The sequence below is a fragment of the Perissodus microlepis genome, chromosome 1, assembly GCF_051167445.1.
Source record: "Perissodus microlepis isolate ML-2025 ecotype Zambia chromosome 1, ASM5116744v1, whole genome shotgun sequence".
In the NCBI taxonomy this organism is placed as follows: Eukaryota; Metazoa; Chordata; class Actinopteri; order Cichliformes; family Cichlidae; genus Perissodus; species Perissodus microlepis.
In genome coordinates this window covers 30,830,033-30,855,876 of record NC_140461.1, presented here as the reverse complement: position 1 = coordinate 30,855,876, position 25,844 = coordinate 30,830,033, and the positions used below count along the sequence as shown (strand labels likewise).

General features: G+C 37.4%; 1 long non-coding RNA gene across 2 annotated transcripts; it reads right to left on the bottom strand.

Moving 5' to 3' along the window:
* Positions 1-21,754, bottom strand: LOC146394076 (uncharacterized). 2 transcript variants are annotated; one of them, XR_014802028.1, is made up of 3 exons: positions 21,709-21,754; positions 5,954-6,192; positions 1-2,562 (listed from the first exon to the last, which is right to left on the bottom strand). It is a non-coding gene; the product is annotated as an uncharacterized LOC146394076 (long non-coding RNA). The 2 variants fall into 2 exon arrangements; XR_014802026.1 differs by having other exon boundaries at positions 1-6,192.
* Between the last annotated feature and the right edge of the window lie 4,090 nt (positions 21,755-25,844).

Genomic DNA, 25,844 nt, shown 5'->3' with positions numbered 1-25,844 from the left:
CAAGTTTATTATTGTAATTTATTATTTTCTGATTGAATAATTACTAACAATTATTCTGTCAATTAAATTATGAAAGCAAGAACATAAGAATAATTAATAAAAGACATAAATGTTTTTAAATTTATTGTATATTCTGATAACCCACTGATTTGTTGATCACGACTCAAAGCAATATCACAACTATGACACAACTATTACTTAATTAAATTGTATGCAAAAATGTCAATTTGAGCCTGCTGAGGCTCAACACCTCCCTTTGCAACTGGATCCCGGACTTTCTGACGGAGAGACCTCAGACAGTCCGGATCGGTAACAGCATCTCCAACACCGCCACACGGGGGACTGGAGCCCCTCAGGGCTGTGTGGTCAGCCCACTGCTGTTCACTCTGCTGACTCATGACTGTGCTGCAATGCACAGTTTGAACCACATCATCTAGTTATGAAGAATGTGGACAAAAAAGAAAACATGTTGACTTCAGGAGAGCGCAGAGAGATCACTGTCCACTTAATATTGATGGATCCTCTGTGGAGGTCGTCAAGAGCACCAAATTCCTTGGTGTTCACCTGGTGGAGAACCTCTCTTGGTCCCTCAACACCAGCTCTATAACTAAGAAGGCCCAACAGTGTCACTGCTTCCTGCGGAAGCTGAGAAAAGCCCGGCTCCCACCATCCATCATCACCACCTTCTACAGCGGGACTATCATGAGTGTCAGGAGCAGCTGCATCATTGTCTGGTATGGTAACTGCACTGTATTGGATCGTAGTACCCTACAACGGATAGTGAGAACAGCCGAGATGATCATTGGAGCCTCACTTCCCTCCATCACAGACACCTATCGCCACCAGCGTTATGGAGGACCCTACGCACCCCTCTCACACACTCTTCATCCTGCAGCCTTCTGGCAAGAGGTACTGGAGCATTCAGGTCCTCAATGCCAGACAGTTCCTTCCCCCAAACCATCAGATTCCTGAACACTCAGTGACTGGGCTGACACACACATACACACACCTTCATAAACCAAGTAACTTTTTGCACAATGCTCAGTCTTTTGCACAACCCACTGTCATTGTTGCACTTCTCTATTGCACTGTCTTGTGCCTGCACTGCCTTCTGTCTGTATCATTCTGTTCTGTCTGCTGTTGCGCGGTCTTTGTTGGGGTTTTTTTTTTGTGATTTTTGCAAATTGCACTTTATGTAGTCCTGTGTTGATTGTCTGTTATATGTCATATGTAGCACCATGGACGTTGTCTGTTTCACTGTGTACTGTACCACTGCACATGGTTGGACAATGAAGCCACTTGACTTGACTTGACTTGATTTCAAAGGCTTTATACATACAATTCACATCCTTTCAGTACACTGTTGCATGTATTCTGAATTGTTTTTTTATTATTATTATTATTTGAATCAAGAATTTATGAAACTCCAAATAAAAGAGCAGTTATTGTGTTACTGCTATTCTGATGGAAACATGCTTTTAGCTCTGCTCCAAGCTGGTACCAAAACGACAAAGGCCATCTACTAAAATGTGCCTATCATGCATTAGTATTGTGAGAAACTCACTAGTTAGGCTGTGAGTGCTTGCTTTTTTTAAATACCAGCAGCCAGGTATGAATTTGCTGTTCTCAGGAGCTACACTGTAAAAAGTGTACTACTTAATTTAAGTAGTATAACATTTTCACACTTAAAAATATTGAGTTTATAACAAAACAGGAGTAATAAGTAAATCTAAGTAATAGTTTCAATTACATCTGAATGAACTAAGCAGAAATACTTCACTAATTGAGTAAATGTAACTAAAAATACTATGTGAACCAGACTGAAGACTCTGAAGAATCTCTGCAGCATACAGCATATATGGCTTAATATTAAGATATTAAAATACATAAATTGTATGCTTTTTTAAAAACTGGAATTTCTAACAATGACACAGAAAATGCAAGAACAACTTTCTCCTTAGAAAGTACAACATTTAAGTAACTTTGTGTGAACTGTCTTAAAACTCTAAATTCAAAATAGACGATTCATACCTCACAGGAACGATTGAAGAAAGAAAAAACGAATATCAATGCAAAACATAAATGTGCAGCCAGAAGAACATCAGATCACACAATCAGTCAGACAACACTTTGAGATGATTTGGTGAAATTAACCCATAGATTGTTCATGCTTTCATAAGAGCCTCACTAATAACTGAGGTTACGCTCTGTCTCATCTGTGCTTATCAACATAACAGTCAACGAGGTCATTAAGCTGCTTTTTAGTCTTTGGGCCTTTGTTGACAACTTCTCAGGAGTGACTTCAACAAGTATCTTTTGAAATACTTCAAAAATGTATCTTGTTGAGTTTTGGGCTATTTCAGGTCCAAGGCATAAGTTAGTCCATGCAAGTAGCAGCAGGCTCTGCTGAGATACCCAAAGTGGTCGAGTAGGATGGAGCCCTCAATGAGAATTCCCACATTCCCAACTTGTCCACTTTCATTACGCTCAAGGAACAGACCCATCGTCTCTGCTACCTGCTCTTCTTCCACATTGATGCCTTGATAGCTTGAAGTTAAAATTCTGTAGACACAGTAAAAAGAAACATTATTATTGCAGGTAGGGTGTTACATATTGTCCATTCAGAGATGCTCTTCTGCATATCGTGGTTGTAATAAGTGGGGTTTTTTTTCAGTTACTGTTGTCTTCCTATTAGCTCAAAGCAGTCTGGATATTCACCTCCGACATTTCACCCAGAGGTTTTTGAACCTTCCCCGTAAGCCCTGGTGATGGTTGTGCAGAAAACTCCCAGTGGATTAACAGTTTCTGAAATATTCAGACCAGCCAATCAGGTACCAACAACCGTGTCACATTCAAAGTCTCTTGAATCACCTTTTATCCCCATTTTGATGCTCAGTTCTAATTTCACCAGGTCATCTTGATCATGCCTTGCTGCCTTTAGTTTCTGGCAGCTGTTTGGCTTACTAGATACTTACATTAATGAGCAATTTAACAGGTGCACCCAACAAAGAGGCAGGTGAGCGTGCATATATTTAATTTCAGTTTATATACTCATTAAAAAGCTCTCAACTGAAGCATCGTTCAGAATTGAAGCGCTAACATAATGAAGGTGCCTCACAGTCCGTACGCCTGAGTTACCTAAAAAAAAAACACTTTTGTGGAGTTTAGAGGTAACGTGTGTAACAGAGTCATAAATCACATTGTTATAATTACACAAAATGTGTCCTAAACCCCCAAACTGCTCCTTTTATACCTGACTTTTAGGACCTCCAAGCCTGTAGTTGTGTTCATTATCAGTTAGAGCCCCTCCTCATTCTTTTCTTCTTCTTCTTTGGTGCAATACTATAAATACAGTGTACCCCTTTTGCCTCTCCCATTTTTCTACAATTCCCCTGTGGGAGAGGTGGGTGTCATTTCTTTCCAACACCTTAAAACACACATAATTCATATTTAGCCACCCTGATGTTTATGATTGCGATTTTAGTTCAGTTATTGTCATTATTAAGCCTGTTTTTGTAAGATGTTATAAGTGTGTAGTATGTGTGTATCATAAATGTGTTTTAGGCACCATAAATGCTAGCATGAATATATACCCTTGCTAGCTTGGGAGCTGTGGTGGGTTGAGCTAACCCTCTTCCCCACTGTTTGTATTTGGTCGTAGGAGCTGGAGTGGGCAAATTATTTACTTGGAGGTCTTTCTTTCTTTTACCTTTTTTATCAGGTATGTCGGATTTCATGTTGTTGTTTTTGTTTTATCTTATGTCAAATATGTTACGTGTAAATGCATATTTTATGTTTAATGTAAAAATAAATGCCAGCCCCTTTTTCTACAATTCCCCTGTGGGAGAGGAGCTGGAGTGGGCAAATTATTTACTTGGAGGTCTTTCTTTCTTTTACCTTTTTTATCAGACACAACGCAGAATCACACCGGTTACACGTGCAGATGACTTGGAGAATGAGCTATTCCACAAGCTGTTTATGCTTCAGCAAAGGTCAAGAAATGCCTTTACTGGTCTGTCTCACAACAGCAAAAGCTATAATGATGTATTGTAACTCACTGAACTAGCTGAAAGAGAACTGTACAATACCTCCTACACTCACACACAGATAGCTTCACATTTTTGCCACCAGTGAGACACAATGTCTGTCAGTAATTTGATAACAGTAGAACACACTGCCATCACTGGGAAAATGTTCATGGGTAATAGTCATTTGTTATTTTTCTTATGATGATGAACCCGTGTCTGGCTCAAATACTCTTTCTACATCTTTAAAATCATAGTATATATAACAGATTTGAAAACATTTACCCAAAAGTTTCTGCCTTTTTTATATTTTTGTTATTAATAGAATGGGAACACACATTTTAGAGATGCAGTTTCTAGTGATGTGCGATACCACTGATTTCCTTTCCGATCCAATACCAAGTAAAATTCAGGGTGGTATCGACGATACTGATCCGATACTGATACTTTGTACAAAATTATAGCGTCATAATGATTACAGGACATCAGACTACTTGTTCTTTCACGTAATAATGCAGAATTCATCATATAGAAATAAAAAACCTGAAGTTGTGCGCTATTTGAACACCTTGCCTGCCTGCAGCACTAAAGGACTCCGTGAGAGACGCCCCTGTCCACTCCTCCTCTTCAGTTCGCCTCAACATACGCTCATCATATTCTGTGATATGATTTACTCTGAGGTGTTTGACAAATTTGTGGTGTTGCCACAACACCTCACTTTCTTGCCACATGTATCGCAAACCACGTCTCGGCTGTTTGTGGATGTAAAATACGTCCGCACATGACTACAATTATGCTCAGCCATTGTTGTGAGAGCGCACGCCAAGGGGCTGCGACACATTTATACAGCCGTATTTCGCACATGACTATGAAAGGCGGAAGAGGAAGTAGTTCCTTCTAATGTAGACAATCCGAATGAAATAGGTTCTTTCCACTGTGTTCCTGTTAATGATAAACTACAAATTTACCCTAAATTACTAAAATATCGATATTTTAATGTGAGGAATCGATATTTCAGTATCTATCCAGTTTCAAGACATCAAATGCCTGAATGTTTTTTAACAGCAAGGATACAGGGCAAGAAACTACATCCATAGTTTGACGTATATTAATTTCTTCTGATCATCTATAAGCCAACAACCTCTGCTGCCTTCAATATGACAGTATATTTTCAGTTGCCAGAAATAATGAGACCCACTATGTATGCCTTCGTCAGCACATTTATGTGAGATACACAGCATGTCTCCTTTTTGCAAAGATGACTAAGGCCACGCCAGCACAAGCCTTTTTCATCAGTAAACCTTGCACCTGCTTTTTCAAAGGAGACGTAAACATACTGAGCACTCAAACTGAGACACCCACACTTTAAAAAAAAAATGCTTTTAGCTTCGTATTTTTGTGACAATCTGTTAAAGACACGACAAAGACTTTGATTTTCCATAGTCTGTCAAAGAACAAAACCAGGTTTGCTGTCCTGCCCACTGTGGGAGTGGATACCTACACATTGTTCAAACAGATTTCTCATCTTTACCAGAAAAATGGATTTGTATCTGGGAATGCTGTGGGGAGAGGGGGAGTCATTTAAACACAAGCATGCACAAGAACAGAAAGCAGAAATGGACAGTTATAGCAGGTAGTAGAGTAAGCTCTCTGGAGTAATGGAGTACAATTTTCAAATAATTGGCATGCCAAAGCACATTACTGCCCTTTTAAATGTTCATTTAGGTGATTTTTCATGCAAACATACCAAACAATTCAAACTTCCTGCATTTCAAGTTCTATTATTGTCATATACAGGTTACAATGGTACATCGCTATTAAATTCTTAGGCTCAGAGCCTCCTCGATGTTGCACACCACCTTTTCCCTGTATTGTCCTTTAGACGCTTTTATTGCTCTTCTGAGTGTACCGGGCTTTTCTGTACTCACAAGGATTTCCAGATATACAGGCAGCTGTCTTCTGGCTGGCGTAAGTCTGTACAGTAATTTGCGGTATGACATCATTGATGCATTTATCGATGCAACGTAGTCAGCGTAGTCGTTTTCATTTCATGTATGTTTCCTGACTTAGACTGTATCAAAGTTACTGTTGCACCTTGAAAGGGGGATAAATCAATAAAGATGCTTGGACGTGATGCTTCTCAGTCAACAGCTTCATTGTGAATGACCTAGAAATACAGACATACATACAAAAGTATGAAGCAGCTTAACAACGATGCACATTTTCTGTTAGTTCAAAAAAACAACATCTCAAGGCAGTTTTCTTTCCTTTCACTTACAGGTGAGTAAAGATTGAAAATAAACAAAGCATTCGTGTAAAAATATTGAAAGGCATTTGTCCTTTCAATCAAAATAAAACGTGTTTAAACGAAATCAAATACAATATGCACAAAATGCTGTAGCGCAGCTTAGCTAGAGCGCCTAGCTACGCTAGCTGCTTAACAGTATCCTAACAATACTAACATAAATTAACTAAACATTCCTAATATCCTATTGGTACATTTGCAAACAAAGTCAGTGCAGCTTAACATATATATTTGTACAGTTCAAAAGCAGAAATGCTCATTTAATACCCGAAAAGGGGATAAATAAATAAAGAAGCTCAGACACAGCAGCTTCCTTGTGAATGAGGCATCGTGGCCAGAGCTCCACCTTCAGGCAACTGCAGGCATAACTAATCAATCACGGTCAATAAATCACATGGATTATTCCTGTTTCACTAAGCAGGTGGATTTAATTTTAAACAGGCTGTAGTCCCAGTCAGCATTCTCATCCAGTTGAACAGAGTTATTTACTCTTTTAGTTGTTTTAATCTGTTTTGCATTATATCGCCTTGATGGGATTGTTTTTTACCCTTATTTGTACATTTACAAACTTCTTTTTAAAATAAATTGAGTCACTTTTGACCACGACTTTTACTTGACACAAAACTTTGACTAACAATAAATCTATTACATTACCAGATTTGCAGCAGATTAATTCTTTCAATAAGTGTGGGCAGCACTTACTGAAAAAAAAATCTTGATTTGCAGAAAAAGCTTGTTATACCTCTGAAGCTCACAAAATCAAGTCTTTTGCCTAGACGAGAGAAATGGGGATTTGGCAAATCAAGACAAAATTCGTGGTTCGGTTTGTATTTGATGAAGCAAATAAAAACTGATAAATATGAAAAAAAACCCAAAACATTTTAGTCTTTTTATTTCAGAAAAAAATGATAAATACTGAAAAGAAAACAATTAAAATGTCAGTGATGCTGACATTTAATAATGAATATGTCAATTGTCACGAAAAGGGTTTACATTAAGCTTTTTATGGCCATTTTATGGCTGCTCAGTTAAGCTGCAGGTCCTGGTGATGCTGAGAGGTGAATTAAACCATGTAGCATTGTAAAACATAAGTGGAAAATAGGACATTATCTACACAAGTAAAAAAAAGGAACAAAAAAACCCCCCAAAAAACAAACTAACCCTCTAACCAAGCAACAGTTAGTGCCTTGTGACTAACAACCAACTATGCAACTAAGCAACCAAATATAATAAGAATGAATGCAAGGCTTATATTATATGAAATGTGTGCATTGAAACTTTTAATACAGGTTTCTTGAGTTGCTGGACCTCTTTTTCCCCTCATGTTTCATGTAACTGTGTCAGCCTTGTGACATCCAGCTTCAGAATCCTCACATAAACACACCGTGGGCCATTAATTACATTTAGCCATCAGCTTTAACAACTAAGTGACTTGAAACAAGATCAAACATCTGACTCTTTAACCCTTTAAGACCTACCATAGAACCAAGTCCGCCAGAGCTTACTTTATATTTTTACATGCTGTAGTGCCATTTTTGGGAGCATTTCAAGTTGCTATACATCAATACAACTGTTATAGCCCATATTTTAATAATATGTATGCATTAAGTCCATAGTAACTACATTAATTGCAAAAAAGTGCAATAAACTACAAAAAAAATCGTTTTTGTTTTTTTTACATATATTTCTACTTGGAGAAATTTAAGAGGCTTATCCCTCAAAACTTTAAATACAAAAAAGTTGCAAAAAATAGTTTACAACAACAGGAAATTTATTTTGAGTGTCTTCATAGTTTTATTTTTGAGATACACCAATTTTTATATACTGCAGGAAAAACGAAAAACAATCCTATGATGCAAATTTGCAAAGAAAACAGCATGTGCATCAAAATAAACTATTTCCAGCTGTGCAATTCGAGTTCTAAGCATCCCAGCAACTATTCAGAAAAGCATAAAGTCAAACATGACTTATAAAAACACCAGTATAGGCTCTTAAGGCCTACAAGTAAAAAACTACATTTTCCGCGAAAATGACGTCACTTCCGGTTTCGGGCAGGAAATGGAGGACATGCCATCGTTCGCGCTGACGTCTGTTTCAATGTGGGAAGTGTTACAAACAGCTGATCGGATCGGCAAAGCCTGTTTCTGGAATATTATGTTTTTCTTCCTGCAAGCGCTTTTTATGCAATTTTTGCAAAGCTTTATGTGGAAGGAAACCGTGACTTAGGACAAGCTGATGGCATAAGATGTAAGTACAACTCCTCCAGTTTCATATGCAAAAAAAATTATTGCGCTAGCTTGTGCGGTTGCAGTGCTACTGGGATTTAAAAATAGGTACGCAAAAAAGAGCGTTCCCGCTCCGACCGGCTTCAAAGGGTTAAACATTTATTAATGGATTCTCCAATGACAAAGGGGGGAAGCCTATTCAAAGTCAGAATGAGCTCAGGTAAAGTAGGCTACAAATACAACTATGAAGATATCCAAGGACTACATGGTCCTGAAAGGTGTGGAAAAATGAAGAAGAGGGCTATCACAGAGACTAACCACACCTACAGCCAATGTAGAACTCTGAGTGAACCTAATATACACATCTATGGACTGTGGAAAAAAGTGGGAGTGGCCATACAAGCACATGCTGAACACACAGACCCAGCCATCAGATTTGAACCCAGTACCTTCTTACTGTGGTACTAAACACCACACCACTGTGCCAACTAATTAAGTGATTGCATTGGTAAAGTGCTAACCCTAATGTTATTCTTACAAAACTGTTGTACTTGTATAGACTCATTAAAATGTCAAAGCTCTGGTAAAGTTAAAAACCATGTCTACACAGCACAACACTACTCTGTATTTAAGGAAACTTGGCTATCTCCTAACCCAAACTTTTAAAAAAAAAATCGTGGAAACATTTTCTAACATTTCACTTCCTTGTACAAACGATATTTTTTGGATCAAACAGAATACCAAAGAAATGTCTGGGAGAAGTCAACCAAATGTGATAAATTGATCATAATGAAACCAGCATCCAATTACAGCATATCAAGATGCATGAGAGGAATTTCAAATAAGTCAAGGTTGCATTTAGACCAAAGACCAGCAAAAAATTATTTACGTTTGGCCACAGAAACAGCAAAATCGTTAACGTGTCACACAAAATTGACTCTTTGGTAAAGTGACAATGACATTTCGTGCAAAAGCAGTGAAGTCCGGACAGAGGTTAATGTGTAGGGCGATGAAAAGCTCAATGTAATGAAAGGAGGGCAACCAGAGGAGTGTCCCCCAATAATTTGCAATCCACACTATGATAATTATCTGCTGCTGTTGGCACTGTGTACAGTAATCAGACGTGAGATGAAGCTAAATAAGAAGACAAGTAGGAAGGTAGTTTCTAGTATTGCAATTTTCGTGTTTATACACTATACTAAATAATGTTCAATTTAAAAAAAAAAGAAAAGAAAATGAAAGAAAAAATTGTGTTTTATTTTCTAAAACACATCATTTCTCATCTTAGCAAAAACTGGAAAACTCACACCATATACAGTGACAAATGATACAGGTAGTACTGGGCAATCTCAAAGCGCAGGTGTGAATTTCACGAGTTAAGAAAGGTGTTAGTTCACATGTGAGCATGTGCTGTCAGTGCTAGTAGTGAGTTCATAGCTTTTACATAAAGCTTTTACACTTCACTAGCAGACAGCAAATACTCCTCAAAACCCCCATAAACATTGTATTGTGTCATAAAAATGCTAATAACCGTACCCTCACCAGTCACTTTGCTAGGTAAACCTGTTGTTGTTTGCTAACACAAGTATCTCAGCCAGTCACATGGCAACTCAATTTAGCCATAATGACCTGCTGAGCTCAAACCTGCATTCAAACTGAGGCTCAGAAACAGGAAGAGAAGTCATGGAAGTGCCTGAATGTAGGATGAGTTGTTGTTTCCTGACAGTTGCTGATCTGCTGGGATTTTCCCTCGCAGTCTTAAGGTTTACAGAGAATGGAAAAGAATTTTTAAAAACTAAATAAATTATGTATTGAGCATTAATTTTCTCTATGAAAATGTCTCTCAAACTGATTTCCTTGAGCATGATTGTGGTCCTGCACAGTCACCAGATCTTAATCCAGCATCTTTGGATTGTGGTGGAAAGGAAGATTCACACCGTGGATGATGAACCTGTGCCATGAAGAATTAATGGTGTTGTGAAACAGGTAACCAATAAAGTGGCTGATGAGTGTCTATGGTAATGTCAGTTTAATTAAAGCTCCTAAATGGTCTTTATTTATCAATTAATTATTAATTAAAATATTTCTAACATGTGTGTTGTGTGTTGTTTTGCATGGTTATAAGCACTTATAAAATTCTATAAGGTCTCATAGATGAATTATCACATGTATGCACATATATAAGACGTGACCATCAGTGTTGGGTGTAATGCGTTACTAAGTAACGCGTTACTGTAATTAAATTACTTTTCCACTGAAAAAGTAGAGTAACTAATTACTGTTCATTTTTAGGCATTTTAATTACAGTTACAATGTACTTGCGTTACATTGTAAAATAATTAAACTCGCTGAATATCATTATTTAATTTCAATAATTTATCTTCTAAACGTAGAAGTAAACTCTGCCGCTTTAACATCGCTGTAGTGCAGCTGCACGTCATTTCGCGCCAGTTTGCTGCATAGTCGTATTCTAAAGCGGAAGATGTCGGACTCGGCTTAAGCGAGTGGCTGTTTTATGAAATGGACATATTCCCGTCTCTTCACTTTTCTGAAACAAGCAGACAAGAATATTACAGTAATATGTAAGCTATGTCCTGGGGAGAAAAAACTATCGGCTGCTGTTAATAGCACGAGTAATCTACTGAAGCGCCTGACACGAGAGCATAGACGAACACTTCTGAGTGATTGTTCATCATCCATGGATAACACCGCGGCAACTCCTGCTAAGCAGGCAAAACTTGATTTTACTTCAGCAGCACAGAAAGCGTCTGAAGGTGAGCTTAAAAAAATGATTGCAGGCTACATTGTGGAAGAGATGCTACCGCTGCGTACTGTAGAGTCTCCGTCTTTAAAAAAAATGTATTTATTATTTAAAGAGTTTAATTTCTATTGTTTGCCCACTCAAGGTTTATAGGGATTTTAAGAAGTATTTAGTTAAATTAAGTTACTTTTCTGACACAGTAATTAGATAAGTATTTTAAATACAATATTGACTAAGTAATTAGTAATTAATTACTTTTTAAAAGTAACTTACCCAACCCTGGTGACCATAAACATGACCTTTACAGAGTGGTAACCAGCCTCTTTATTGCAGTTCCTTAATAGAGGCCAAGGACAACATGGAAGGCCAGTGTAAGCCCTTGGCATCTAACTAATGCAAGGCATATTCTGTCATCTGACTTATCAGCTTATTATCTGAGGAGCCTTGGAGAAGAGTTTGTCCTGTAATGAGACCAGGAAGGAGTAGCTGTTGCAGAGTTGCTTGAGGGCGAAGTGTTTGTTTCCACCTCAAATGATGTAGCGGTTTATTGGTCACAGGGGTAATGAAATTACTCTGCAAAATCCATAATGTTTTTTAAAATGTCGAGCAAAAACATTCCAGAGGTTAGTCCTTTCCCCAATCCTGAATAAAATTCCCACTGCCTCCACGAGCACCACCACCTTTGATGTAATACCTCAAGGTGTAGCACATGCTGTTGTTGTTTGGTCCTATGAGTGCACGTTAGTGGGAACACCAAGTAAGGTTTTTGTGTTGGGAAGAGGATAAGCTGCAGTTTTCAGTGGTATATGGCCAGCAGCGAGAGCAATAAACATCAACAGCCACATAAGACACATCTTGTAATAGGAGTGGGTGGGAGTGTGAGAAAGCAGCAATATCCCCGCTACTCTCAAGAGAACAAAGAAAGAAGATGCTATAGAAAAGCTGAAATGTGTTTATTTTACTCTTTCATCTGCTCTTCTTAATCCATGCAAAATATTCTGACTGCTGGGTGGCCATCTTTTCCTAATACAATGAGTTCTGTTATCATAAACTCTTTGATCTTGGCTTACAAAATTGAATACAATATTAAACAGAAAACTGCCCAGATGAGGGCTGAATCTGGGCAAAAGAATATGATTTTTGTAAATGGCACTGCAAAGCATTATCATCTGCTATATTTGCCTCCAGATGGACTTTTAAAGCACTTTGGTCTCTGTCCAGCAGCAAATCCAGAAGCTTTTTAGGACAACTCTATCAGCGCAGCTTGTGGTGCTACACCAAGCCACCCATTTATGTCTAGGAAGCAGGTTTTAATGCTCTCCAGCAGTGATGCCAAATGAGTATATTTATTTGTTGTACAGCGTGAACAAAAGCAAGAGCGCAAGAGTGGACACAAAGCCACACTTAATTTACAGTGCTTACATTTTCTTTAAAACTTGAGGCACGGCTAAATCTCCAGAAAGAGGAAGGACAATCAGCAGTACTTCAATGAACCATGAAGGGCAAGCTGTTGGTGTCTGACAGCTGATTGGCATGAGGGTAATTTTCCAGTGGCTTTCAACCTTTTTAGCTCACGACCCCTTTAATTAGACAATGACTCATTATTTTTATTCTATTTAAGCTTCTTTTTACAAATTTGAAAAGCACAGGAAAAGTGTTACAGGTGTAATTTTTTGTTTACCTTAAATAATTTTATTAAAGATAAAAATATTAAGAACACAAGTGAGTCACTGTGTTTAACTGCATTTAAATTGGAAGGTTATCACTTTTAGAAAATAAACTATTTGTGTTTCTCTTAAAGACCTCATACTGTACCGTATCACCGAATACAGCACCTCTGTTCTACTGCAGGCTTCCTTGTGGTTTCTATGGTATTTAAAAGTTGAATAGGAGGCAAAGCCTTCAGCTTTCAGCCTTTCAGACCCCTCTTCAGATCCCGGCTTGGCATCAGAGGAGAAGCACTCTTTCTACGTATAAGCTTAAACATGTTCCTTTTTGGTAAAGCATATAGTTAAGGCTGGATTAATGGCTCAGATGAACCTTAGTTATCCCCCAATAGGCCTGGGCTGATTGGGGCTTCCCATGATGCATGGAGTGTTTCTTCATCACTCATTATGTGTTTATACACCACTCTGAATTTAATCATTTAATCATCTTTTGTTCTCTTGCATAGTTTGTTTTTGTCCTGTCTTCCTCCCCTCACTCCCAACTGGCCACAGCAGATGGCTTCCTCTCCTTGAGCCTGGTTCTGTTGGTCCTTTCTTCCTATTAAAATGGAGTTTTATGGAGTCGCCAAGTGTTTGCTCATTGTGTTATTGGTGTTCTTATTGTTGAGGTTTTCTTTGTACTATTGAAGGGACTGTTTGATGAATTTAAATAAAGTTAAACTGAACGGAATGAAATGTTACATTTGGAACTGGTTCGTCCCCTTGGTTTGAGTAAACCACAGTTACTGAACTGTGGTTTGTCACTAGTAGTAATATACCTATAGCATTTTTCTTTTTCTTTAGTGCTCTGAAACACACAGAGGTTAATAGTTTCAAACAGAGTGCCGCACATAACAGGTATCCCTTTAGAAATAAACAGTGATACTTCTAAAAACCGTGTATTCCCACACAGCATTTAATTTAGCTAGTTTAGGAAGATTTCACTTTTCTAATAGTTTCACAGGCTAATAGTTTTTAAACAGAATACCACAAACAACATGTATCCCTTTAGAAATAAACTGTGATACTTCTAAAAGCACATATTCACACTTAGCCACACTAGCACTGTATCAACCCCAATGTGGCTTTAATGCAACTAGTCCTATAATTATCTACTAGTCACAAACACTCTGCAACAGTTAGACTCGATGATTACACATAGATGATTTAACTACTTTAGTGGCATTTTACTTTTTTCTTTAGCGCTCCGAAAAGACACAGAGGTTAATAGTTTTAAATAGAGTACCACAAACAACAGGTATTATTTTAGAAATAAACTGTGATACTTCTAAAAAGCACATATTCACACCTAGCCGCACTCTGTAACAGTTGGACAGAGGGGGTGGCAGTTAGGCCCCCATCAGTCAGTGAGCGCTGTTATTTAGACATAGATGATTTAATTTAACCACTTTAGGGGTATTTTGCTTTTAATTTAACTAGTTAGGAGCATTTTGCTTTTTCTTTAGTGCTATTTAGGACCAAATAGTTTTCAAACAGAGTGCCACAAATAACAGGTATCCCTTTAGAAATAAACAGTGATACTTCTAAAAACCGTGTATTCCCACACAGCATTTAATTTAGCTAGTTTAGGAAGATTTCACTTTTCTAATAGTTTCACAGGCTAATAGTTTTTAAACAGAATACCACAAACAACATGTATCCCTTTAGAAATAAACTGTGATACTTCTAAAAGCACATATTCACACTTAGCCACACTAGCACTATATCAACCCCAAGGTGGCTTTAATGCAACTAGCCCTATAATTATCTACTAGTCACAAACACCCTGTAACAGTAAGACTCAAAGATTACACATGGTTGATTTAACTACTTTAGGAGCATTTTACTTTTTTCTTTAGCGCTCCGAAAAGACACAGAGGCTAATAGTTTTAAATAGAGCACCACAAACAACAGGTATTCCTTTAGAAATAAACTTTTCTTGTGTTACTTCTAAAACCACATATTCACACCTAGTCACACTCTGCAACAGTTAGTCAGAGTGGGTTACAGTTAGGCCCCCAACAGTCAGCAAAACAAGTCATAAAACAATAAAAGAGGCTCCCTTATCAAGAGCATCCTAGCACACATCTCAACTGTAGTTCCATAGTTTCCACATTTTTTAATTACAAACAGATCCATTATCTTATCTTATCATGTCAGAGGTCAACTGAAACCATGTCCATCTGAACCTCCAAAGGTTTTTCACATTTTCTTACACCCCACACCTTTATCTCTACAGGCAGACAATTACACCTCCTACTGACTAACCGAACCACCATAGTTTTTCCACCTTTCTCTTTACAACCTGCTCTTTATATCTGCATCTCAGAGCCCAACTGAAACCAAGTCCACCTATATAAAAACACCCCATCAGACACACAGTATTTTCCTCAGCACTTCACAACTGCCGCAAGGTATATCGTTTTAACTTTTTATTTTTCACCTGAATGTGCGTTGGAGCCGACTTTGCTACCCGCACAGAGCATTTCTGACAGTCGGGAGCTGCTTATACAATAGAGAAGAGCAACAATACAGCGTGTTTCTCTGCTCCAAGAAATCCAAGGGCCTTTCACAAGGTAAGCATGTCTGTTATACCCAGGGCATAAATGTCTGTATGTCAGTGCTGATTATTCAAACCCTGTTTAAAATGTGACACATATGTTGTCCGAAAACAATTCCTCTAAATTTGCAAAGTTACTGATTTAAAAAATTTTTTTTTTGAATTTTTAGTTGCATGACAAACATATGATAGACTCTTGAGCATATTTATATAGCTAAATTCACAATGGTACAACCGTGCTAAATAAAAGAGGCCCAAGCACCAAAGCACTCTAATGCAAACCTCTAAACTGTATGTTGATAAGTACATGAAGTGTATCTCTACCTCTACAGCTGAAAACAGTTTGTATCCGCACTCTGAGGGTCTGCTGAAATGTTTTTAATACGGCACTTTTTGACGAACTGCAGATGATGAAATCCTCTTTATTGGAGAAAGTGTCCCTAAGCTATTGTTGCTCATACTTACTGAGTTCCCTAGCTACTTCTTTACTATGTCAGTAAACGTTTTGAAAAGGAAGCTGTTGTAGATTTAAAGAAACATCTTAATTGAAGCAAAGGCTAAAAATTGGGAATGAATTTTATGTGACTGTTCATATTAAAGCCAACAACAAGTGAAAATCCAAAAACGGCTCCAATCCTTTGTATTAATGATCTCCCCCCCCCCTCTCTCTCTCTGTGTGTGTGTGTGTGAGTGTGAGTGTGTGTGTGCCCTCACAGAAGGAAGGTCACAGCAGGAGGTTTTCTCAAACGCATTTCCAATCAGTTTATTTTTTTACAAGAAGTGTAGCTCATACAATGGTATAAATGTATTCTTTGCGATACTTTATAAATATGAAACTCTAAAGATTTTGAGTTCAGGCACATTGTGAAACAAGAATCTAAATATTTGTGTCACAATGATTTCTATAAAAGCATGTTGTTTATGGGGATAATACAACAACTCTTTTGTGCGTCCTATTAATGATCAGTGGTGATTGAAGAGGAAGCTTGAACCCTGGCTCAGGACATTTTCATGACAAGTGTCAGCGCAGACATGTGCTAACGAGAGAACATGTTTTATCATCATAAAGACTGTGATATGAAGCATCGTTAAAGTGTCACTTCAGTAATGTTGACTCATGTTTTTTAATAATGACATTAAAACACTAAACACTAATTTCTGTGGTTTATTTTAAGTTTACAGAATATAACATGTGGTAAGACGATGAGTTTTACTTCTCACTGGCCGTGTTATGTGTATCTATTTATCATGTATGCTACTTTGCTCTGTGGACTGTAAAATGTTTCATTGTATTCATAAAATAAACCAGACTTTCACTGTCTGAATCTTTTACTGTTTTTCTGCTTTTGTTCACTCCAAGTTTGACAAAACCTACAGATATCCAGAGTTAACTCGCTAACAATGTGGAGCAGTCTCAGTGTATTTAGCTGCTTTTTCCCTGAACACAACCAACTGAGAGAAACGCTTGCAGTCCTCACTTTGGTCATTTGAACGCTGAAGGAGATTTGTTCCATAGACACATTATACTAGTGTTTCCTGCACTTAATCCATCACTGCTATGTTCTATTTAAATCCAGATTCCTTTTATAGTTTGCAGTTTCTTTACTAACACATTTGTAGATAAGTTTATTGCTGAACGACACAGCTAGCAGTCTCACACACTCTTTAGGTTTTTCAAGAACAGAAAGATACAGTTGGAAGATGAATGATTGCGTTTTTATGATGCATAGTAAAACTACCCCCTCTTCTTCTTCTCTGTGTTGTTGTTGTTTGTTTGTTTGTGTGTGTGTGTGTGTGTGTGTGTGTGTGTGTGTGTGTGTGTGTGTGTGTGTGTGCCTTAGAAGTCAAATAATACATTAGCCATACTTAAAAAAACATCTGAATTTCATTTAGAACTGAGATTCTAAGTTGTAAGCAGAAATCTTATGCACAGCCAGAAACATGTTTCCCCACTTTCACAACGCTGAGGTGTCAAATCCACAACCCCCAACAAATGGTTTGTTACACGTGGGTGTGAAGGGCAAGCTTTACTTACACAGCCTCACACACAGTAGATTTTTAAAGTTTTTTGGGTACAGGGGTTTAGCCACAGGTGCAACATCCACTTTTGATAAAGACCACTCCACCTGTTTATTTCTTAAGAAATTAAGCATCTTTATTAAGCTCTTATTTATACATGTCTACACAATAATAGACACCGTGTGCTCTGTGACATTATAGTCTTCTACTGCTGCTTCCATCGGTTTGCATTTTAAACTCCCAACCTTTCAGTTTGTTATGAACAGTTATATTTCTAACATTTTGTGATATAAAAGTGAACAATGCAACTTTTTTTTTATTTTCTGTTTGATGGAAGGACACGAGTTATTTAAACAATTCTAAATGACAGTGTGGTGGCCATAGTACTTTACGAGGGTCAAATATGTTAAGGATAATGTTTATCAATGTAAAATTGCAAAGAACTTGTGGATAGAATATAACATTTTGTAAACAGTTACCTCAGAAGCTGTACCGTCAGATCTATGTATGTAAGGTAAAACTATCCACAGTACTTCCACTTAAGTAACTAAACACATAAAGTCACCCTTACCAATAATCCACTGCTCCTTGAAAAAGTAGCACAAACAGACAACTGACTCAGCAATGATAAGTAGAGCTACCCGAGGCCGATACTCAAGCAGAAGAAAATTAAAAGTTGTTGTTTTTGTGGCTCGAAAAATTAAAGAAAGTATGTTTAATAATTCAACAAGACCCACACCTTCAACACATGCACATTCAAATTTTGGAACAGGCTCAACATTGCTGTTGTTCAATAGTTTTTATCCGTTCGAAAAAGTCATTTTACGGCTTTAATGTTTCCAGCTGATAAGGAGAATGAGTGCATTTCAAATGTGCGTCCAAAGGCTTTAAACATCCGCTTTGTCTGTAACGACAGTATCAAACTACAGAGCATTGTTTTTACTAAAATTCAACATTTTCAGATGAAAATTTGGCTGCTTTTTGTTTTTTCACTGTAACACCCACCTCAATGCCATTTTTAGGATATTCTTGGTGATCCCACCTTTTTCATATTTATGCTTTTGGCACTGAGGGTATCTAATACGCACGTTGTCACTGTGTTTTTGTACTACCAGCTGTGAGCTCTGCTTTTGCTTTGAGCAGTCTGTTTTTATTTTGTCTTGTGACTGTGTGTGTTTTTTCAAACGAGATCCTCGTCAGGTAGATTTTGTTATCACAAACTTTGTGTGAAGTTCACAACAGAGGTAAAGAGATTTAAACACCCCAGTTTAAGGAGGCAGGCAGGGTTGGACCAGCTGCACAGGACAGGTGAAGCAGAGAGTGTCGGGGGAGATGTACAACAGAAGCAGAGGGAACATTTTACTAGATGATAAATGGCAGATTTAGGTGATTAAGGATTTGTTGACAAGATTAAAAGACACGTCCGTCAGAGTTCAACAACATTACAGTTTGATTAAATAAAAAGTTTTTAAACTACACAAGGGTCATTTTCTCCTCTGATAGTAAGCATATTAAACATGTCAAGAAAGAAAGAGTATAAAGAAAAATAGTAAATGTGTGTCTAATTAAACTCTTCCTGTGAACCTTATATCATCCTTTAATATGTTTGGTGTTACAAACTTGAAGAAGCACAGAAAAGATCATCAGACATTAATCTAATCAGTTTTCAGACTTCATTCATATTGAAAAGTTGAAATCTTCCCTGCTAGACCCAAGTGCAGCGTTTAACACCGTTGGCCATAACATTTTATTACAGCTATTATTAAATGGAGAGTCCTCTTCACACACTGAGGTTAATTATGAAGCTCCGCAGGCTTCTGTGCAAAGACCAGTTTTGTTTACATTATACGTGCTTTAGAAGGCATAGCATACATTTTCACTGCTATGCATATGATACCCACTTTTATTGGTTAAACTGCCGGGATGTCTTAGGCACATAATGAGCTTTAATTTTCTGCTTCGAAGTTCAGATAAAATCTTAGAAAAAATCTTAGAAACACTGTGGCTAACAAGATCCTTACTCTGGACGGTATCGCCTTGAGCCGCCTGTTGTAGTGATTTGGCACATTATAAGTAAAATTGAAACATACAATCCCATAGCACAACATCAGCATTTATTTATATACAAAAATAAAAATGCTTTTTACAGAAAAGAATTGTAACTTTACAATTCATCACCGATTACGTGGGTACATAGGGTAAGTCCTCATCATTATCCCATAGCGGTTCCGGTAATCTCTCAGGGCCTTGGAACAGTATCACTGTTTATTTCTAAAGGGATACCTGTTATTTGTGGCACTCTGTTTGAAAACTATTTGCTCCTAAATAGCACTAAAGAAAAAGCAAAATGCTCCTAACTAGTTAAATTAAAAGTAAAATACCCCTAAAGTGGTTAAATTAAATCATCTATGTCTAAATAACAGCGCTCACTGACTGATGGGGGCCTAACTGCCACCCCCTCTGTCTAACTGTTACAGAGTGTGGCTAGGTGTGAATATGTGCTTTTTAGAAGTATCACAGTTTATTTCTAAAAGAATACATGTTGTTTGTGGTACTCTATTTAAAACTATTAACCTCTGTGTCTTTTCGGAGCGCTAAAGAAAAAAGTAAAATGCCACTTAAGTAGTTAAATCATCTATGTGTAATCATCGAGTCTAACTGTTGCAGAGTGTTTGTGACTAGTAGATAATTATAGGACTAGTTGCATTAAAGCCACATTGGGGTTGATACAGTGCTAGTGTGGCTAAGTGTGAATATGTGCTTTTAGAAGTATCACAGTTTATTTCTAAAGGGATACATGTTGTTTGTGGTATTCTGTTTAAAAACTATTAGCCTGTGAAACTATTAGAAAAGTGAAATCTTCCTAAACTAGCTAAATTAAATGCTGTGTGGGAATACACGGTTTTTAGAAGTATCACTGTTTATTTCTAAAGGGATACCTGTTATGTGCGGCACTCTGTTTGAAACTATTAACCTCTGTGTGTTTCAGAGCACTAAAGAAAAAGAAAAATGCTCCTAACTAGTTAAAATACCCCTAAACTAGTTAAATTAAATCATCTATGTCTAAATAACAGAGCTCTGAGACCTATACAATCCTTTAAAAAGAGTTTAATTAAAACACATAATGGTTTCATTAAAAAAAAAACGCTATTAAACACATGTAAACTCATATGACCCCTGAACCCACATGCACGTGCAAAAAGTCCGTTCTCACGCACATGCATACGCACATGAACGCGGAGGGGGATAGGGGAGGGGGGAAAGAGGAAGTGGGGGTGTGGGGGGAAAAGGGGAAGTGGGGGTGTGGGGGGAGGGGGGGGCAAAAAAGCTATAGGTATATTACTACTGTCACTACTTCTACAATAAATGACTGTAAACAATGTCATATATAACCCCCTGCCGATAAATTAAAACTGCGTATTTTCCTCAGCTCTGCAGAAGCAAAACCAAATAAATGCAGTTGTCTTCGTACTTTGAGCATATAGTTAACAGCATGATAACAATACATTTGCACAAAATCTTTAATATTCTGTTTCATGTGATGCATGTCTCTCTGCCAGTAGGTGAAATCATCTTTGCATTAACAGCTCTTTTTTAAACCCTTGATGTTTCTAAAGTCGATGTTTGATATCCAACAAATGACTAAACTATGGAATAAACATGGTAGCTTTGTAAAGAAAGGTCAGGGGAAAAACCAATATTTTAAAGAGACTTTGGATATTCAGAAGCTGCGGTAAGTTTAAAGATATTTTGCATTATACACGCAGTTGTCAACTCTCCAGAGGCTTTTTCTTACACATCAAAGCTCTTCTCCTTTCTGAAATAATGAGGAAGGAAAAATAGTGAAGATAACCTCATCAGGATTGTCAATCTGCCACCTTGAATGTACCATCAGCATTATTCAGCCTCAAGAATGATTTTAAGAGAAAACTAAAGTACAGTAAGTGTGAGTCACATGTGACATCATGTGAAAAAAACAACACACACACACACACACACACACGCACACACATGCACACACAAACACAGGCATACATGCACACTGCGATGCCCAGTGATGAAGAACGGAAAACTAAGCAGTCACATAATTTTGCAAAATGAACTCACCTAAAGCATCTCCACCATGTTCCCCTCCTATTCACTCACACAGTTACCATGGAAACAAGGAGTCTACTGTTCTAGCCTCCTTACAAAGTGCTGCAGCCCTACAGCAGACCAAACACGCCCCTGTTACAGTATTCCAAGAATGTGGCATTGTTTAAGACAGCTACAGACAAGTTCATGTTTTCGGAGAATCTTGTAGTTGACTGGAATTTTCTAAATAAATGACATAATTAAAAACAAGCCTTCAATACCAATTACATACCCTTCTCCCAGTTGTAAGTGTTAAAGTTCCCTAGATGAAACCCCCATCCAAAACTAGGCTACGCCTGTGGTGTTTTATCCTTTGATGTTTGACGAGGCCAAACAAGGGGATTATTAACAGGATGTTAGTGGTTCACACATTCAGGGCCAAGACAATACAAAAAGAAAAAAGTTTCCTAAAGCATGTCATGTCTTTTGTTTTACTTAAAAAGCCCTGGATTAATGCAAATTAAACATCTATCTATCTATCTATCTATCTATCTATCTATCTACCTACCTACTCTGGTACTACATTGAGTTGGTGTTTTCCTATACTTGATAGAGCAGTTTGAGGTCCTTTTGATAATTACTGCTGATGCTTCCTGGCACTTACAAATAAACCCACATTTGTAAATACTGGCATTAGTTATAATAACACCTGTGAAAAGGGCTTGTTTTTCAGTATTAGTTTTAAGCTCTTTCACTTGTGTGTACGTATGTCAAAGAGAGAGACTTATATTTATTTATTGTGAATAAATACCCTGGTTGAACCAAATTTAAAATAGGAAAATAGAACATTAGCCATATCTCACCATGCACAGTTATCCAATCATCCATTAGGATGATATTTAGGTATGGAAAAAAAAGCCCACAAAAACTTCTGTGATGGAAACAGAAATGAAATGAAGTTAGGGAAAGCTTTGGGCTTTGATTTAGCATTCTGTTTTGATGGAAGGGGACAGTAGAGCAAGTCAAGCCTCTGCATCTCCTCCTCTTCCTCCTGTTTATTGAGCTGAAAGGCCATCAGCAAGAAAGGAATGTATTCTGACTCATGCTTATTTATGTTGCCAGCAAAAGCTTGCCTTACTATAAACCTCACAAACTAAAATATCCTGTTGAATGGATGGATCCAGCAGTAATAGAATCATAAATATCTCGCTATATTCATCTCCGCTGTTCATGGTAAAAGAGCAACAAGACCCAAACTATTATTTTGGTGCAAAATAATAAAAAAATGTTGTCAAAAAGCTCTTAGGCATCTATACTTTGAAAAATAGTTTGATCATAATTATTAATAATAAATTATTTAACAAGATTTCCATGTTGTAACACGTATATTAATACTAAACACATATATTTTGTATTCTGTTTATTCTATGACAACTATCTTTTTTGCCTTTCAGGCAGCCCTGTAAAAGCAAAACATCCATAATAAGTAGTATTCGTTTCATATTCTGATTTCCACACTTTTCCACTGTTCACATCTTTGAACTAAATAGTAGCATGTTACTCTACAATCTGGACCCCAAAGAAGTCATTCTGTTCATTTGGACGTAGCGTTTTCCATGGGAGAACCATTTCGTAATCCAAGTGACTTCTTCAGTCACAAGCAGTCACATGGATGAGTGACAAAATGTAGTAAGACATCTACAACCTGAAGTATTCATATAAGGATAATACAGAGCACATTTAGGATCCTCTAAATACTGATCTAAAACTAGAGAAAACATATGTTTACTGTACTTAGCTAAAATAAGCTAAAATAAATAAATATAACAGGGTTTGTTTGCACTGACATGCTTCATAATTCGGTTTTTGCAAAAGTACATTGAACTGATAAATATAAGCATCTATTGTAGTTATTATTTGTATTATTATTGTTGTTGTTGTTGTTGTTGTTGTTGTTGTTTCATAGCTTCACAGCTGCTTTTCCTGTAGTCACTAGAACAGTGAGTTATCAGTGGGTAGGATTTAACAGCACCAAACATTGAAAAGGGTTTTTTTCAGCAGGGTTGTTGTGACTCAGCTGCTAATGCAGTGCATGTTAAGATTACACTTCTTACGCAAGGACATCCCACTGGAAGGGGCTTGTAAGCAGCAATCAGCTCTTCGGGTAGTAAAACCGAGGACAAGCCTGTATTGCTCACTTGTGTAATTTTATACATTGACTTCATTTAATTTCATTTATTCTGTAATTTCTTTCTTGAGAGATGCTTCTACCACAGTGCATTAGAGTAGTTTTAGTATCATTCCTCATACAGCTGGGTTGACATTTATGTGATATGTTGGCATGATCATTTTTATTTTTGTTTTCTTGTACAGCGAGGAACACTTGGTTAAATCTTTCTGTTCAGTACCAATGCAGGAAAAACTGTTAGGTTGACAAGGTAAAAGGTATATTATTCCTTCTAAAGTTAACAATGTTTTCCTTTAACCATGAAGGTGATCGCTCCCTGAACGAATCCTTAGACTGTGTGACAGCAACAGTTGTTTCATGTCACACTGTGCAAGATGGATCAAATGACATCTTGGTTTCAATCTGTACAAAATCTATTTGAGGGATGTCAGACTGTGCAACACATGCTTAGTGAATTATGGTGCTACATCATCCAATTCTATTATCCAGCTACACCAGTCTTATGCTTCCGTCTTCTCTCTCCCATAGTCTGTGGTTTAATCTGCTCTCCTTTTCTCTTTCCCTTCAACCCCCCCAACCAGCCACAGGAGATGGCTTCACCCTCCCAAGTCTGACTCCGTCATTTTCCTGTTAAAAGGGAGTTTGTTCTTCCCACGGTTGCCTAGTGCTTGTTCATAGGGGACTGTCAAATAATTGGGGTTTTCTTTTTAATATTGTAGGATTTTTACCTTACAGTATAAAGCGACTTGAGGTGTTTATTGTTGAGATTTGATGTCATATCTAAATGCAACCAAGGTGACCTGAACTGAAAACACAGGTTTTCTTTTCTTTCTGAAAGTAACAACAATGATTTGTTTCTTTTCTCTGGACCTTTTGGTTTGTCTGCATGCACTTCACCATTCCTTCAGTATGTGATTTCCCAGATTTTCGTGTAAGAATTATTGCTAGAGATCTATTTATGGTGACAGTCTTAATCTCTTAAAATGAAATTAACTTGTGATTTTTTGACAGTTTCATAGTTGTCCATTAACAATAGTGATCTATGAGGGTTAGTCTTTTTAATTTTATTAAACATGTGCAACACGTACAGTGCCACAATCTGCCAACCAGTCCAGGTTGCACCGCTCTCGCCATGACAGCAGGGATCATTTACAACTGTCTCATTACCCTAAACTGAATAGGTAGAAGAAGTGACTGAACACCAAAAATGTTCATTATCAGCAGTTTTCGCTCTTCTTTTTTTGTCAATCTGTGCATAGACTCATTGAACCCAAAGTCCTCTTTTCCTTTTTGTGCATTGCTGTAAGTTCTTGTTCAGTAGTTGTTATTACTTATTACTATACTCTAATAGTTATTAGAGTATAGTATTATTATATTAGGCTACTGTAGATCAACGCCTAAATTCCTCATAATTTGCATTGATTGTTAAGGACCAGGTTAGGACTCGGGATCAACTGGGATACTGCTTTATTCTGGCTCCTGCTGTGATCTTGGAGGTCTCAGCATGCTGTTCCCCACTTCCACATTAAGTTGCTGTGTAGTTGTTTACTGCTAGTTCTTCATTTGTGGCATGTTACAGGTTTGTGCTAGGCATTCAATTCTCTTGAACCACCACACAGTACTTAATCATACTGCGTATTTGTCGGCGGCGTGTTGATTTATTCACGTTTCTTTAGTAGCTCCTGGCTTCAGCTGCTTGTTCTGTTTTGCTCAGTTTCAGTTTGTTTAGCTGCCTGATCTTCACTTGTTTCATCATTTTTATATTCTTCTGAGACATTGTGTATATTTGTGGTGTTGGTCAGCATTACTGAGAGGCAGAATTTTGTGTGTGCTATTAGTGAGCATGGCCACCTATAAAATGAAGTAGTGATTTGCTCATTCTTTGGTGCCCAGATATTTTGGTTTGTAATTTTAAGCATATTACATGTTATTCTTTGCTGTGTGCATGTGTAAAGGAGAATGGTTATTGATGTGTCTCAAC